Raw genomic sequence first — 16,587 nt, 5'->3', positions numbered from 1 at the left:
ATAGTAAAACCCTCTTTTAAAACAAAATTTAGGGGGTGGAGGTATAGCTCAGTGATAGAGTGCGCTGGCATGCACAAGGTCCTGGGTTCAATTCCCTGCGCCTCCATTAAGGGTAAAAAATAAATAAATAAAAAATTTAAACCTACTTAAAAGTTAAGGTTATAACACAAGGAATACCTGAATATCCTTTACCTGGATCAGTGACTCAATATTTTGCCACATTTGTTTTCTCTCTTTCCCTGTATACTTAATTTTTTCCCTTATACCATTTGAGAATAAGTTGGCAATATTATGAACCTTTACCTCTAAATTCCTTAGCACATATCTTTTCAAGAACAAGGGCATATTCCTGCATAACCACAATACTCAGATCTCACTCAGTATGTTATCTAATACACAGTACATACTCAGATGTCCCCAGTTGTCCCAATAATGTCCTTTGAACATTTCTCTCCTATGCAGGGTCCAATCAGGGATCACGTGCTGCATTAAGTATCATTTCTTGTTCACCTGTAACATGAAACTGGTCCTCACCTTTTTTTTTTTTTAAATGCCATTGACACTTTTGAACAACATAAGCCAGTTTTTTTTTTCAGAACAATCTTCAACTTGAGTCACATGATCCCAGTTCACCCCATCATTGGAGACATTAAATTTATCATATGATTAATACCATGCGTATCAGATTTCTTCATTGTAAGGGTACCGTTTCCCTGTTGTTAAAAACAAGAAAACAGACCCAACATGGAGTCACTTAGGCTAAGCCCCACATTACCAAATGGAGGCTTGACTTAATTACAGTTTCAGCTCTCTCAGAAATGGAATCTTAAAACCAGTCAATCAGGAATCGCCTGATCAGCACTAGCTGGGTAATCCACCTGATAGACCCCTGCCGTCCCCTAAAGGACAGTAACCTTGCAACAATCAATCCATTTTTTTTTTGCCTCGCATAATTTCCTGGTTCCTGCTCCCTTCTGCCTATAAAAGTCTCTCATTTTGTACAGCTCCTCTGAGCTCCTTTCTATCTGCCAGATTGGGTGCTGCCTGATTCATGAATCATTGAATAAAGCCAATAAGATCTTTAAAATTTACTCCGTTGAATTTTCTTTTTTTTTACTGTGTGTAATTAACCAGGACTCTGTGGGAAGCTGTTTGACAGCATAGGAGTAGACTTTTCCCTTATGACTTCTAGTGTGATGGCTCAAGCACCCTTTGATAACACTTAACTGAATCAATTAGTGTGACAGTGGTTGCAAAAAAGTGATATTCTGATGCTATCATTCCTCATCCATTAGTTTTTTTTTCTGTAAAAAGAATTTTCCCTCTCCCTCTTCAATTTTCAGTATCACTCTAGACTCCTGGATTCTTTTTTGTATTATTCAGTGTATTAGGATCCCTTGTTGTCATCTTCTCTCTGTTGTTCTAATTGAGTATCTTGAAGGAGAAAATATAAAGTTTTCTAGCTCCCTCACATCCTCTTTCTCCCCAGTCTCAGTCACATAGGGTTCCCTTTCTGACCCCTCCTATTCTCACTGAGCTTTATTCCCCACGGGGAAATCTGATTGGTCACAAGAAGGATCTGGAACTGTACGGTGACGCCCACTTCCATGCTGAGCTCCTTGAGGGGTGGAGTCACATCTCCTGTGTCCCCAGCACCCAGCACGGTGTCTGGCAGGTAGCAGGCGCTCACTGATGGCTGTGAAGGCAGCCCAGGGGTGATCGCCTCAACTAAGTACAAAGCAGCAGCTCAAAATCTCAGACAATCTTTATCAGAGGACAGGGAGGGAAAACTCACCTTTACAGAATACTTCGAATGTGCCAGGCCCCTGCTCAACTTAGCAAAACGCTGCCACGTTAGCTTAGACTTTTACGCAACAAGTGGACAAACTTCTCTGGTGTTTTTAAGCCACTGTCGTTCTGGGTCTGTCACATGCAGCTGAACTTAATATCCAAGATAACACATTCCCCTTTATACTTTGTACTCTAGCCATGATGGTTATTTCTGGTTCCCAGAACACACTACTCCAGTGCTTCTCAAAGGAATCACCTAGGAGTCTTGCTAAAATGCAGATTCTGATTCAGTGGGTCTGGGCTGGGGACTAAGATTCTGCATTTGGGGCAAGCTCCCCACTGAGGCCAGTGCTGCTGATCTGAGGACCATGCTGCACTTTTGTAACAGCAAGCCACTGCTCTCTGCTTCAAATCTGTACGCGTTTGCAAATGCTGTTCTCTTTGCCTCAAATCTTCCCCTCTCCTTGTGTATCTGGAAAATTCCTATTTATTCTTTAAAATCCTGTTCAAGGGTCAGCTCTTCTATGCCACTTGGTGTGGGAGCACCTACCACGGGTCAATCACTGGGTTAAGTCCTGGGATCCACGAGTCTGTCCTCTCAGAAACCCCACACTGTAATAGAGAGAGGGACTCTATGATAAGCAAACATGTACACTAACAAGGAAACTGACAATGGTGCTAAGCACCATGGGAAATGTAGAGGGAGCATGGTTAGGGAGGGGCTGTCCTTCAGGCACGTGGTCCGGGAGGAGAGTTCAGAGGGGAAAAATAATTGAGGTGAGATCTGGAAAAAGAGAAGAGTTGACCCGACAAACAGCTGGAGGGAGGGAAGAGCATGCCGGGTAGTGGAAGGAACAAGAGCAGGGCCCCAGCGCTTGAAATGCTAAAGGACCTAAAGTAAAGCAAGTGTAGCTTAAAGACAGTGAGTGATGGGGATGGAGCTACAAGCAGAGATGGGAGGAGACAAAGGCTAGGTGATGGAAGATCTCTGGCCACGGTAATGTTAGAATTTCATTGCAACTAAAATGGGAAATCACTGGAGAATTTTAAGCATAGGAACGATAGAGTTTCATTTATGTTTTTAAAAGATCACCCTGGCTGCTCCATGAAAAATGTATTGTAATAACAGCTAATGATAATAGCTAACATTTACTGATTGTGCTTATTCTGTACCAGGCATTGCTCTGAGTGTTTACCTATATTAACTCATTTAGTGCTCTCAATAACCTTGTAAGATAGGTACTATTATTATTCTCACTGATGAAGAAATTGAGACCTGAAAAAAGTTAGTAAACTTGTCCAAGTCACACAGCTAGTATACGTGCTGGTGTTAAGATATGAACCCAGGCGATCTGTCCAGAGCTGTGGCACTGCACCACTTCACTCTACCACAGGAAAAAGTGGGCACATAGGGAGACTCATTAGGATGGATCTGCAAGCAGTAAAGGTAGGGGAAGTTGCTGGCTTGGACCAGAGCAGTGATCACCACGGTGGAAAGAGGGAGACAGATGTAAAAATTATTTGGAGGTTGCAAATGGGAGTCGGAGGGACGTAAAAGACCAGAAGCCATGAAGGATGGCTTCTGAAGTGTTGGAGTTTAAGCAGCTCGGTGGCGTGGCCGTGTGCTGAGATGAGGAAGTCTAGGAGAGAAACATACTTGATGGGAAATCAAGAGTTACACTTTATGATGTAAATTTGGAGATGGCTATTCACTAAACAAGTAGGGAGGAGATGCAAGGTTCAGAGCAGAAATGTGGGTTAGAGACGGGAAATTGGGAATCACCAGCATGAGTGGGGTGTGGACCACCATGACAGTGAGTATAGCTGGGGAATGGAGAACGGTTCACTAGGAAAACTGGGGCTCACTAACTTACAGAGATTGGGAAGAAGGAGAGAAGACTGCAAAATAGGTGGGAAAAAAGTAGCCAGAGAAGTAGAAGGTAAACCAAGAGAGTGTGGTATCAGAAGCCAAGACAGCCAAGTTCCTGGGCAGTTAAGTGAGAAGTGGGCAGAGAAGAATCCATTCAGTGTGGCCTTGTGGATATAACAGAGTCTCCCATTGCCTATAGATATGTCTGTCTTCTTCCTCAGTAACAGTATCCCCACTGGGGTTCAATACTGTTTGGGATAAAGATCTCATTTCCCAGTCTCTCTTACAGCTAAGTATGTCCATGAAGCCAGGTTCTGTAAATAGGAGTGTTGTGAGAACTTCGGGGAAAGATCCTTAAAGGAACTGACTCAACAGGCAGAAGCCCCATTTCCTTCCTGCTGCCTGGATTGTGGTTTAGATGACTGGAGCCCCAGCAGCCACTGTGTATGTGGAAGAGTTTGTACAACCATGTAGACTGCCTGACAATAATAATGATGAACACATATCTACTCAGGTGCTGCTCTAAATGCCTTATATATTTTGAATTCTTTAATCCTTAAAACAATCCTGTGGGATAAAGATTATTATCCTTGTTTTACATGAAAAAAATAAGGCACAGAGAGGTTAAGTAATTTTCCCAGAGTCCCACAGCTGGGACAGACCTAGCACACGAACCCAGGCAATGTGCCTTAGTTCCTATCTCTACTGCTATGCTCCTCGAGTTGGAGGTCTGTGGGCACAACATATAATCAGGCTGCCCAAGTGTGTGCTCTTATCCAGTTACCTGCAGCTTCTCTGGTGAGGGCAGAGGGGCAGATAGCTAGGCTCCCCAGAACTGTGGTCTGAACAGCCCAGCAGGACAGAGAGGGAGAGGGCAAGCTACTGCTACACTGACTATATTGATGGACAGTGAACTCTACCTGAAGACAGGCAAGGTAGGGATCCAGGAGGAGGGCAGGCCTCCTCACATTAAGATCCCAGGTTCCTCTTCTCTAAGTTGAGAGCCCTGAATAGCATGACTGCCTAAGTCCCTTCTAGCTGTAAAATTCTGTAACTCACTTGGTGCTCAATAAATATTTGGTGAATGAATAAATGAATAGATGTGGATGCAAGTAGGTAATACACATTTTCTTAGCAAACATACATGTAAAAATAAGAATATAATACACGTTATCTATTTGCTAAGCAAATGAATTTTGTAGGCAAAGAAAATACCTACATCATTGGGAAATGGAAGGTGAAAACATATACAGACATATATCAGTAGCATTATTTTATAATAACATCACATAAAGCAAAAACTGCTGCATATCACTGAAGATTCTGTATCCAAATTACTGAGGCTTTGTAGAACGCTTTATCAGGACATAAGCAGGGCTCTCAGTCCTGCCACACTGGTACACATACATATGCAGGAGGCTGCACATAGCACAGATATCTGGGACCACAATTCCTCACACCCCCATGCCAAAAAGAAGGGAGAAAGGTGGTGAAGACAGAACTGACCACGCAGTAATTAGAAACTGGTAGGTCGCCTGACCTGACCATGAAGGATCTGAATGGAATTGAACTGAAATTTACTAGCACACAAGCACCCCTGTGCCTGGTACGTTATGTATTTTACCCTAATTCATAGTATTTAACCAGTGCTCACTTTAAGAACAGTGATTATATGCCAAACATTGCAGTGGGCATTGTTGTGTATTATTAGCTCATTTCGGCCTCTCAACCACTCTGTGAGCAAAATGCTCTTTGTAGCCCCACGGCAACGATGGGAAAGTTCAGGTTCAGAGAACTTTATCCTTCGCCCCAGGTGACAAATATTAGGGCAGCAGCATAGCGGGACCACGAGCTGCATGAAATCTGAGCCCTCTATTCCTCCCCACCATCTGTTGGCATGCGGTTCCCAGACATAAAGCATTACATTCTTCTTCCTGTAACAGTTGCCCAGGGAAGAGCTTTCCTGGGACTTCTCTCCCAGAAACCCAGGGCCTCCAAAGTGCATCTGCGTGCCCTCCGCTCTGATGACTCTCTCTCTGAGACCTCCAGCCTCCTGCCTTGGGCTGTGATGCCTGATCAGGTTATGCATCCTTATACCCATACATTAGCTAAACCCATTAACCTGACACGACTCCACTGACATCCTTTTCAACAAGCAGCCCCACAGCCGATTTAACCGATATAGATTTATTGCTTAACGTGAGAGAGGAGGGAACCAGGAGGGAGGGCAGGCGCTAGCATGCCTCCCCCTCTTCCGGGTGCTGATGGGCAGCCAGTGGTCCTCTCCTCCAGCAATTACTGACACTAATTAGCAGCCTACTACAGATCCGAGGGAAGAGACTGACACCGCGCAATCCCTGCCGACCACATCCCGAGTCTTTGGGAAGGGCCCTCGTCAAGAACCTGTCTGGGAAGAACTTGGCAGCTCAGAAACCCAGCAGATTGGAAGGGGTGGAAGGAGAATCTAGAAAATGGCCTCATAACCAGGGGCCGTTCTGTTTCCCGCTCCCAGCTTCGATCTGGCCACTGTGACTGTCAGCTGAGACCCTGGGCTTCTAGCGTGAACGGCTCTCTGGTCACAGGCACGCAGCTGGCTGCAAACCAGGGAAGCATGTGGCTCAGATTCCTGAAGCCAAGTCATTAGCCCTCTGACCCGATTATATGGATTATCACAAAGAACAAAGCCATGGGGCTTCAGCCATCACATTGCTCTTCACTTTAGGGCTGGGAGCGGGGAACCAGGTCTTTGCCATCTTCCCCCACACATGCCTACGTTAACACGATACAGAGGCATTTCCAAGTTTAGAAGACAGAATTGATGAAGGAGGCTGAGGCTTCTTGTAGGTAAAGGACAGATATTTCTTAAAGGGAAGCAGCTGGAATAGTAGAAAACAAGCTAGACTGGTCAAGGGTTGTGAGTTTTAGTCTTGGTTCTGTGTTGTGTGACCTTGGATGAGTTGCATTTCCACTCTGAAACTCAGGGACCCAGGCTGTCCTCGCAAGATGAGGAGACCCCTTCATGATCCTTGACGTCTCTCCCAGAGTGCCTATTCTGGTTTGATCACGACATTATGGTCCCATCACAGTGGTGAAAAATTTAGTGAAATAAGCTCATAAAGTAATATTAATTTCTAAATAAAATACCCTATTTTATAACAGATTTCTGTGCAAGAGAAACATGAACATGTTTTCTTTGCTTTATGTTTTAATGTCAAATTGAACTAAGAAAAAGATCTGATACCCTTGAATCTAAAAAAATGAACAAAATCAACTCTATGACTTTGTATTCTTTGGTTAGAGAAGCAAAGAAAAAAAGTGGGGGCGGGGAGTAGTATGAAATTGTGATTGCCCATTGCAGCTAGCTAGTGGGTAATAAACGTTGCTGAATCTGTGTCATTTAGCAGAAAATACTGCGAAGAAAAAATATTACAGGTTTAGTATCTTCATTATGTAGATTTTACATTCAATGAACTCTTGCCAAAATAAATTGCGTATATTATCTGAAAAGCAAATGTTAATTAAAACTGTATCTTGATAGCATGCGTGGTTCACAAGACATTCTGAGCGTGTGAGATTATACAGCACACATTAGCTACAATCAACTCAGACTGAAGGTTCTGGTCATTTCAATGACTCACGTGAAGCCAGACAGCATTAGCTGGTACTGGCGACTGACAGCGGTGCCTCACATAGTTGTATAGAAGATGTGGCCTGATCCCAACTTATTTCTCCAGCTGGGCACAGTGTCTCTCTGCCTGCTCCAGAGTCACCTAAACAGGGTAACTGACTTGAGTTGCCAGCGGCTGTTTAACACAAAGCTACCCAGTGATCACTGCATCCAGGGTCCAAAAATAAAATTCCCAGCAAGGAAGTGAGACTGGGGTACAGACAGAGAATTGGAGGTCACCATATTCCTCACTTGTCTCTTTTCCTCTGCTACCCTGAGCTTGGATGTCCCCCAAGACGAGACCGTCATCTATTCATCCTGATAGGTGGGTAATTGCATTCTGGAGTCACAGCATTTGGTCTTTTTTGAACATCTTCACTGCTGAGCAGTGTATACAAAGAATGAGATCCAAATGCTGCAGAATTGATTCTTCCGCCCTCTCCAAGAGGCACCGCTCCAAAGCTAGTTTAATTATAGGTGTTTAGACATACTGAGATGAATACCTAGGGAACGGCCGTTCCACAGCACTGCTCTGGCAAGCATGTACTTTCTCTTCTGTTTTTTCCCCCCACTTTTCATTTTAACAAACAGTCAACTGTGTGCTGCACACAAGTGATCTGTAATCAACGGAAAAATAAAATGCCAAGTGTTAGGAAAAGGTCAGGGGAGGGTTTTCAGACAGGCGCCTGAAGCCACATCATGGTCTCCCATGGCAAGACTGTCATTTCCATTGGAATTCCAGGGTCGGTTAGCTTGTAGGCTATTACCAATATACCTCCATGGAAAGTCAGGGGTGCTCAACAAGCCACTCTCCACTGGCCTCTAGAGATCACCGAGGAGCGGCCTTTAATGCGGGCCGACATTGCAGATGTTTCTAAAGGAGGGGCAGCTGTGGAGGGCAACAGACCTGGATCTGGAGCTCATCACTACCTAGGAGATGGGTGATGGTGAGCACGTCGGTTCACTCCTTGGAGCTACGGTCTCACTGCCAGGTAGGATTGACAATGCCCACCTATAGGGGCAGGTGTGAGAGTTGATAGAAAGAACGAATGTAGGCACCCAGCGTAGCACCAGATTCTTAGCGATGTCTAGAAGCAGCTACGATTCATTCACTCGTCATCCATCCATACAGCCAGCTTTTACACAGTGTTGACTTCAATTATTCAGAACCAGATTTATTCACAAAGACATTTGGAAAAGAAAGGTTTTTGTTTTTTTTTTTTTTGAGAATAGTGGAGCCATGGAATGGATAACCACTGAACTGGTTTAATTCCACCTCTCCCTGAGAAGCTGTGCACAAGGTCGCGGAGGAAGGGGGACCAGCAAAAGTGCATCTCCTTTAACGGTGTGCTGGCCATATGCCTGTTTAGTCTCAGGTCCCATTTCTGCCCTTCTCTGCTTAGGATCCCCAAACCTGCTTTTCTCATGTTCTCTTGCCTGGGGACTTTTGTTTCAGTTTTATCAATAGGGAGATCTGCTAGGACATTGTAAGGCAGGAGGAAGGGAGAGGCACTCACTTCCTGCTTCCAGATTCTGCCAGCATTCCTCCAGCAGCAGTGGACAGTTAGGATCTCCAATATCTTTTGGCAGTTTCCTCCCTTATCATGCAAAACCTCTTCCTGGATCCTGGGGCCAGAACCTAGCAGGTCCTCCACAATCTCAGCACCAGCCACGCAGTGTTAGCTCAGCATCCTCATCACCAGCGTATGGGGTTCTTCTGCAGTTCAGCACCCAGACATCCCAACACAAGCCCTGCTGTGCTTCTCTTTGGTTCCAGCCTCAGCAATCCCTTCCCACTGATTCCTGCACAGGCTGGTGCCCCAGCCCCTTGGCAGTGCAGCTCAGTAGGAGAGGACTGCCTGGCACTGGCAACATCACAACTTTCCTTACATTCACTCAGCCCTAGGTGTGTAATTGCTTTCTGTACTTACTAATCTCTGACCTGCCTCACCTTTCCCTTTGGTTCTTTCAACTCTTCAAAGTGTCTATAATCCCCTGTATCATGGAGATTCCTTTAAAAACAGAGTTACCTTGCATGATCCAGCTATCCCACTCCTGGGAATAAAACCAGAGAAAACTAATTCGAAAAGATACATGCACCCCAATGTTCATAGCAGCATTACTTACAATAGCCAAGACATGGAAACAACCTAAAATACCCAACTCCAGATGATTGGATAAAGATGTTGTGATACACACACACACACACACACACACACACACACACACACACACACACACACAGAGGAATATTACTCAGCCATAAAAAAGAATGAACTAATGCCATTTGCTGCAACACAGATGAACTTAGAGATTGATACACACACACACACACACACACACACACACACAGAGAGGAATATTACTCAGCCATAAAAAAGAATGAACTAATGCCATTTGCTGCAACACAGATGAACTTAGAGATGATCATACCAGTGAAGTAAATCAGAGAAAGACAAATATCATATGATATCACTTATACATGGAATCTAAAAAATGATACAAATGAGCTTATTTACAAAACAGACACAGACGCACAGACAAAGAAACAAACTTATTGTTACCAAAGGGATTAGTAGATACAAACAATTATGTATAAAATAAATAAAACAACAAGGTCGTACTGTATAGCACAAGGGACTATATTCAATATTTTGTGACAACCAATAATGAAAAAGAATATGAAAAAGAATACATATGCATGTCTAACTGAATCACTGTGCTGTACACCAGAAACTAACACAACATTGTAAATCAGCTATACTGCAATAAAAAAGTCAATACCCTTTAATCCAACAATTCTACTTTGCAAATCTTAAAACTGGCATTAGCTCACTCCTGTTCTCCCCTCGAGCTTCACTTACATGTCACCTCCTCAGAGAGGCTTTTTTAGCCCCTGAGTCTAAATTCCTTGTCTCGCCATAGCTGTCTTGATTGTTCTTTCACAGTATTCATCATGATTTGCAAGAATCTAATTTTGTGATTCCATCTGTCTTTCTCTCCATCAGGCAAAATCTCAATAAGACTTTGGTCACTGGTCTTCCCAGCACCTGGGAAGGCTTACCTTGTATAGGTGCTCAGAAAATGGCTGTTGAATGAATGAATAAATAAATTTCCAAAGATGTTCATTGCAGCATTGTCTATACTTAATGAAAAGCAATGAGCGCCCTACATACCTACTATGATGAAAATGGATAAATGTATGAAAATCCACTCAGTAGACCAACATAATCACGATATTTAGCCTGATGTAAAGGTTTCTCAACGTGTGGTCCACAAGCCACATGCCTCAAAATTGCCATGAATGATTGTTAAAATTCCAATTTCCAAGTACCACCTCCACATTTCCTAAGCTCTTCAGGTCATTTTCATGCCCCCTGACTCCTGGGGATCCCTGGACCAACAAGAATGAATGTAAATTGCAGAGATCTTGCCCTTACTTGAAAAATGTATTTTATCATGTTGGTTGGACAAAACAAAAATAAAATTAACCAGTCAAATAAACAAACAAAAAAGGACAAGCATATAATTCAATGAGATAAACATAAGTAGATAGCTAAGTAGATAGGTAGGAAAGTAAACAGATTTAAAAAAAATCATAGAAAAAGAACTGTAAGAAAATACACAATGTTTTTCTTTGGGGAATGGCAAAAATCACTATTTTCTCTTTTTCTATCTGATTTTCCATATTTTCTGAATATCTGATAATAATCATGTGTTTTGCAATGGAACAACACCAAACCAAATTATCTCTAAAAAGAAAAAATAGAGAGAAAGAGAGCGATTTTCAGCCAATCACCCAAGCAGCTGAAAATGCCAGCTCAGGCTCTCTGACCTCTCCTCCCCTGGGTTCCTTAGGCTGTCCCCCATCATTACTTGTCCCCCACAGGGCATGTGATGTGATCATTTCCTTAAATCTTACCCTGTCTGCACTAAAACCAGAGCTTGGCAGCGGGTAAGCCGTCAAAATTTCATACTTAAGACATCAAAGCTGGCAGCCTTGCTTTCAATTCCCCCCAGCTCATCTTCTTAGGAGAAAATATTTCTTAAAAGCACTTGATCCCTTGAAGTTATTGGGCACCACATTTAGCCAAAGCCCCGCTCAGACTACAGAGGCAAAGTCGCGGAGAACCCGCGCACCATATATTAAAGGCTTGGGTAGGCGCGGGATGTGGAGGGGAGAAAAGAAGGCAAGCAGCCCATCAGCTCAGAGCCCCTTGAGTCCAGTTCCCATCAGACAGCACAGTGACTGTCACGGGACCAAGAAAGGAGACAGCAAGTGTTGCAGGAGTTAATCTTGGGAGAGAACTCTCCTTGCAGCCGAGAGCCTGGAACCTACCATTACCCGGAAACAGCATAATGGCATGCTGTTAAGCTGTCTCCCGGGAGGGGGGTTTTAGGTGAGCCCTCCGACATCTTTCAAATAGAGTCCAGCTCAGCTGAGCTGCTCGTTAGGGACGACGTTTCCAGCCCGATGCCAGGCTTTGAGCTGGCGACACTGTGCAGAGACCCCAGGCCTTCTTTCTCAGTGCTCCATAAAGACAGTCACTTTCCCAGGCAGGTGAAAGAAAATTTGATCCTGATCTCGTATGAAGTAATGGGCAGAAGTGCTCCCTGACAGTGGAATCTGGGCCCGGAACAGCCACACCACCACCCCAGCGCAGACGCTTTGACAGGCACTGACAAAGCCCCAGCCGGCCCACCTCGCTCCCAGACAGTGAAATTACCAGAAAGACCTTGGCAGCAGCCCCTTCACTGGTCTCTCAACTCCAGTTTTCCTATTACTTTCATCCATTCTATCATAGGTAAATCTCCCCAAAGCCCAGATTTCGTTGGGTTTAAAAACCAAGAGCTATAGAATTGAGAAAGAATTTTACAACTTGGCATCTGAATCCTTTAATATTCTCGCTCCAATCAATACTTTTAAGGTATAATCAGAAACCTGTCTAGATTGCTCACTGTGTACTAGGCAATAGTCTTAGGGCTTTAAAAGAAAAAGTGGTTCATTTAGTTCTCAAAATTACCCCATGAGAAAACAAGCCCCATTTTACAGGTGAGGAAACTGAGGCACAGATAGATTAAATAAGCCAAGGAACTCACCTGAGGTTATAAAGCCAATAAGTGGGAGAACTCAAGCTGAAACCGGCAGTGCGCCTCCACACACAGCCCACACGTGCACACCTGTACCCACTAAGCATCCAGTTACCGTTAGAAGGAATGGTCCCTCGTCCCTGCCAGCCAGGGTGGTCTGAACATTTTTCTCTAATCATGCCTGCTTTACTCTCCTTGTTCTCACCTGTGTTCCCTTCTCCCCCTTGAGTAGGTGTGATGTGTTGGTCCCAGGCCCATGGCCAGATCTGAGCATAGGGCAGCCTTGGATGGAGGGAAGTGCCCTCAAGGATGCCCAGAGAGGCCTGGGTTTGGCTGACTGTGCTTCAGGGCCATGGGCTCAGAGTCTTGAAAGAGGAGGGTTCACTCAGGCCCCTCATTTATAAAATGAGAACAGTCCAGCCTCATACAGTTGGGATGAAGGTTCAGTGAGAGAAAGGTGAAAGGGCTTTGAAGACCTGTGCGATCACATCTTCCTTTGGACTCCCACAGCATGCTTTCCTAATCTCGCTTCTTCCCTTCGCTATACCCAGTAGCATGCTCCTTTCCTCCCCAGGCCCCCCACCCCCAAGCTGGACTTTAATTAAAAAGGCAGGTACATCAGTAAGTGGGCTGTTTGGGTTTATTTCCCTCAAAGAGGGGAGGCCCCGGGCGCTCCAAAGTTAGCCATCCAGGTACTTCTGGGAACTCGTCTGCTGTTGTCCTTAAAGTGTTTCGGGTGAAAGGCTGGGCTGGGGCTGACTGTCAGGCCCCCTGCCACTTCCTCCCCTCCACCCTCCGCCCCTGTTCAGCCCTGCCCATGCGCACAGGGGACGAGGCTTCAGCTCCAGACGCTCACAGAGACAATTTCCTACTCCCCTCCTGTCCTGTAAGGATGGGATACAATTTTTAAAAACTGGATCTACACTTTTAAAAAATTTATTTTTTATTGAAGTGTAGTTGATTCACAGTGTTAGTTTCAGGTGACTAGCGAAGTGATTCAGTTATACGTATACATACACATATTTGCATATATTTTCAGATTCTTTTCCATTATCGCTTATTACAAGAAATTGGGTAGAGTTCCCTATACTATACACAATTGGTCCCCGTTTTTTTCTCTTTTATATATAGTGGTGTGTGTCTGTTAATCCCAAACTCCTAATTTATCCAATAAATTAAATTGAATTTACCCTTTAAATGAGTGAATAGTATGTTATGTAAATTATATCTCAATAAAACTGTTTTAAAATAAGAGAAAGCAGCCACAGACTACACGTAAACAAGCTGGCATGACTGTGTTCCAATAAAGTGCTCTGCAAAAACCACCTGATTTCAGACTCATGCTCATCTCAGGGCGTGGTTGCCAGGGTGATGGTACGGCGGCATGAGCCCGGGTCTCGGAGTAAGATGGACCTTGTATCCTGGGTCCTTCGGTTCACTGTGTATCCCTGGACATGTTACTCTGCTCCCCAAGTCTCAACTTTATCTTCCGGGAAACAGTGGTAAGGCCGCTTCCTTTTGTTGGGAAGGTTAAAGTTCAAGACGTTCATAACACGCCTGACACAGATAGGCACTCAAAACTGCCAGTTCCTTCCTTCCCCAGCAGGGTGGCTTAGGAAATGAGGTGGCCAGCATCCCTGCCCTCAGGGAGCCGCGCAGTCTGCTGGAGCTTAGGGAAATGGATGCTGTGTACAGATACAGCAGCCAGGTCAGGTAAGCAGGTCTAGCGAAGCTTGTGAGGGGGCGCCAAACACAACACGGGATGAGGGGCAGTCAGGGGTGTCTTCCCAGAGCCCAGAGGGTGTAACGCTTCAGCTAAGCGCCGGCAGGTGAAAGGACACAGACTCCACATCCGACAACCTGGTTGTCATGCCTGCTCTGCCCTGATCTGCTGTGCGACCTATACAGAGACACCTCACCTCTCTGAGTTTTGGTGTCTGTCCTATCTGAAAAAAGAGGTAATAATAATAACGCTTACCTTGCAGGACTGTTGGGAAATTGACAGGAGGTAATGAAGAAATATGTTTTAATGGCTCAGCTTAGGGACTGAGCTGGATGTCAGATTAGGGGGAGACTTACAAATAAAAACGAGGAGATCCGTGTATCTCTAATGACGTGCTAGGGAGTCGGGAGACGTATCTCGGCGCGTGCGCATGAGCACATGTACATACTTACATTTGTATTTAAAGCCAATCCATTTTCAAGGGAACTTAATGAAGGCCCAGGGGAGGCCAGGTGGCCTGAACAGTTCTGTGTCACTGCATCCACCCTCCTCCCCAGCTGAACACTGATTTATAGAGTTCATTTTTCTTCAGTTGCTCTGAGGGCTTCAGGTGTGCTGTCTGGTTTGCCTTTATGATATCCTGCTGCAGTTAGAGACAGGCAGTATTATTTCCATCTTATCGATGCAGCTATTAAGGCTGAGAGGAGAGCTCGCTCTGTCCATGGAGCCCGTGGGGCCGAAAGGGACCCTGAAGGTCATTTAGTCAGACCCTCACGCTGGGGCTAGAATGCCTTCAACAGCATTCTTGCCAAGGCCTTACCCAGCTAATGTCCGAACACTTCCATGGACAGAGGTTCAGTCTGTTAAGAGAGAGGAGTCTAAGCGTGGGCTTAGGAAAACCTTTTCCTGGCAAGGCTGAATTGGAGGCAATCTGGGCTTTGGTGTCTGAAAGATTTGCATTCAAATCCTAGCCCCACAGTTCCCTAGCTAGGCAAATGATCAATCTCTCCAAGCCTCCATATCCTCACGTATAAAACCAAAATACAAAACATCTACTTTCTAGTGTTGGTTTGGTGACTAAACAAATGAGAGATATCAAGGCACTCCGGCAAATATAAAGGAGGGCACACTTGTAAGTTATTGTTAGTTTCATTATTACCATAAAGGCTTTCAACTTGACAGGTATCAGCATGCAGTGTTGCTGGACTAGAAATTGGCACAACCCCTTTGATGGACACAGTGGCCCTGTCTACTAACATTTAAATGTATACATTCCTTTTGAGCCACAGAGTCTACTTCTAAGGGATTTATTCTACAGATCCGCTTCTACATGTGTTTAAGGCGTATGTTCAAAGTTATTATCCATCACCTCCTCATTAGTAATTTAAAAACACTGGAGCCTATCTTAATGCCCTTCAGCAGGGAATTAATTAAACACATTATAATATGGCAATACAATGGAAGACCCTGTTGTACTGTTAAGAGAAATAATTTTTTCTATCTGTATTGGTATGGACTAATCTCTGAGATATATTATTTAGTGGAAAAAGTAAGCTACAGTACAGGGTATATGGTCTTAACCACTGTATTAGAAAAGAAAAGTGAACATAATACATTCACATGCAGAGATGTGTACTCAGAGTTTGTCTGGAAAAAACACAAGAGGTTGGTAATAGGGTTGCCTCTTGGAAAGGAAATCAGGGAACTGACTTAACTGGATGCCTTTTATACTGTTTTAATTGTTTTTTGCCAGTTTATGTGTTCCTTTTATAGAAACAGAAGTAGAAGTACTATAAAGATGCTGACTCTCTAAACAGACATCAAGTCAAGGAGGCAGAAGGACACCGCTGTCCTTATCTCCAAAAAACAGCCACCCTATGCCAATCCTCAGAGCCATCCTGTCTCTTCTCTCTCTCGTATCTAATTATCAACAGCTTCTATCTGCTGCACTTTTCTTGTGGATCCAGAATCAGATCGCTTCCTGCCATAGGTCTCTCGGCTTCCATTCCCAGGCTCTGTGGTCTCTTCCCCACTAAACTTCTTTAGAACCTAACAGATCGGGTCAACTCTCTGCTCAAAACCCCCAAACAGTGCACATGTCCCTACCAGGGCCCCTGAGGACCCACATGGCTATGGCCCCAGCCATCCCTCTGACCCCATCTCCTAACCTCGTGCCCTTCTCATTCTGCTCCAGCCCCACCAGCCTCTTCGTGTTTCTCGAAATTTCTCCCACCTTTGCACCAGCTTTTCCCTCGGCTGGGAAGGTCCTCCCCATGTAGATCCTAGATCCGTATGCCTGGCTCTCACTTCCTTAAATGTCACCCTCTCCCTTCCTTCCCCACTTGCACACAACAGCCCCCCTGCTAGTCTCCCTTCCCTCCTCTGCTTTGTTCTTCTCCATGACAATACTCCCCTCCTGGTACTATTGTTCACTGGTGTGTGCAG

The sequence above is a fragment of the Camelus bactrianus genome, chromosome 13 (genome assembly GCF_048773025.1).
Source record: "Camelus bactrianus isolate YW-2024 breed Bactrian camel chromosome 13, ASM4877302v1, whole genome shotgun sequence".
Lineage (NCBI taxonomy): Eukaryota > Metazoa > Chordata > Mammalia > Artiodactyla > Camelidae > Camelus > Camelus bactrianus.
This window is presented reverse-complemented; position numbering follows the sequence as displayed.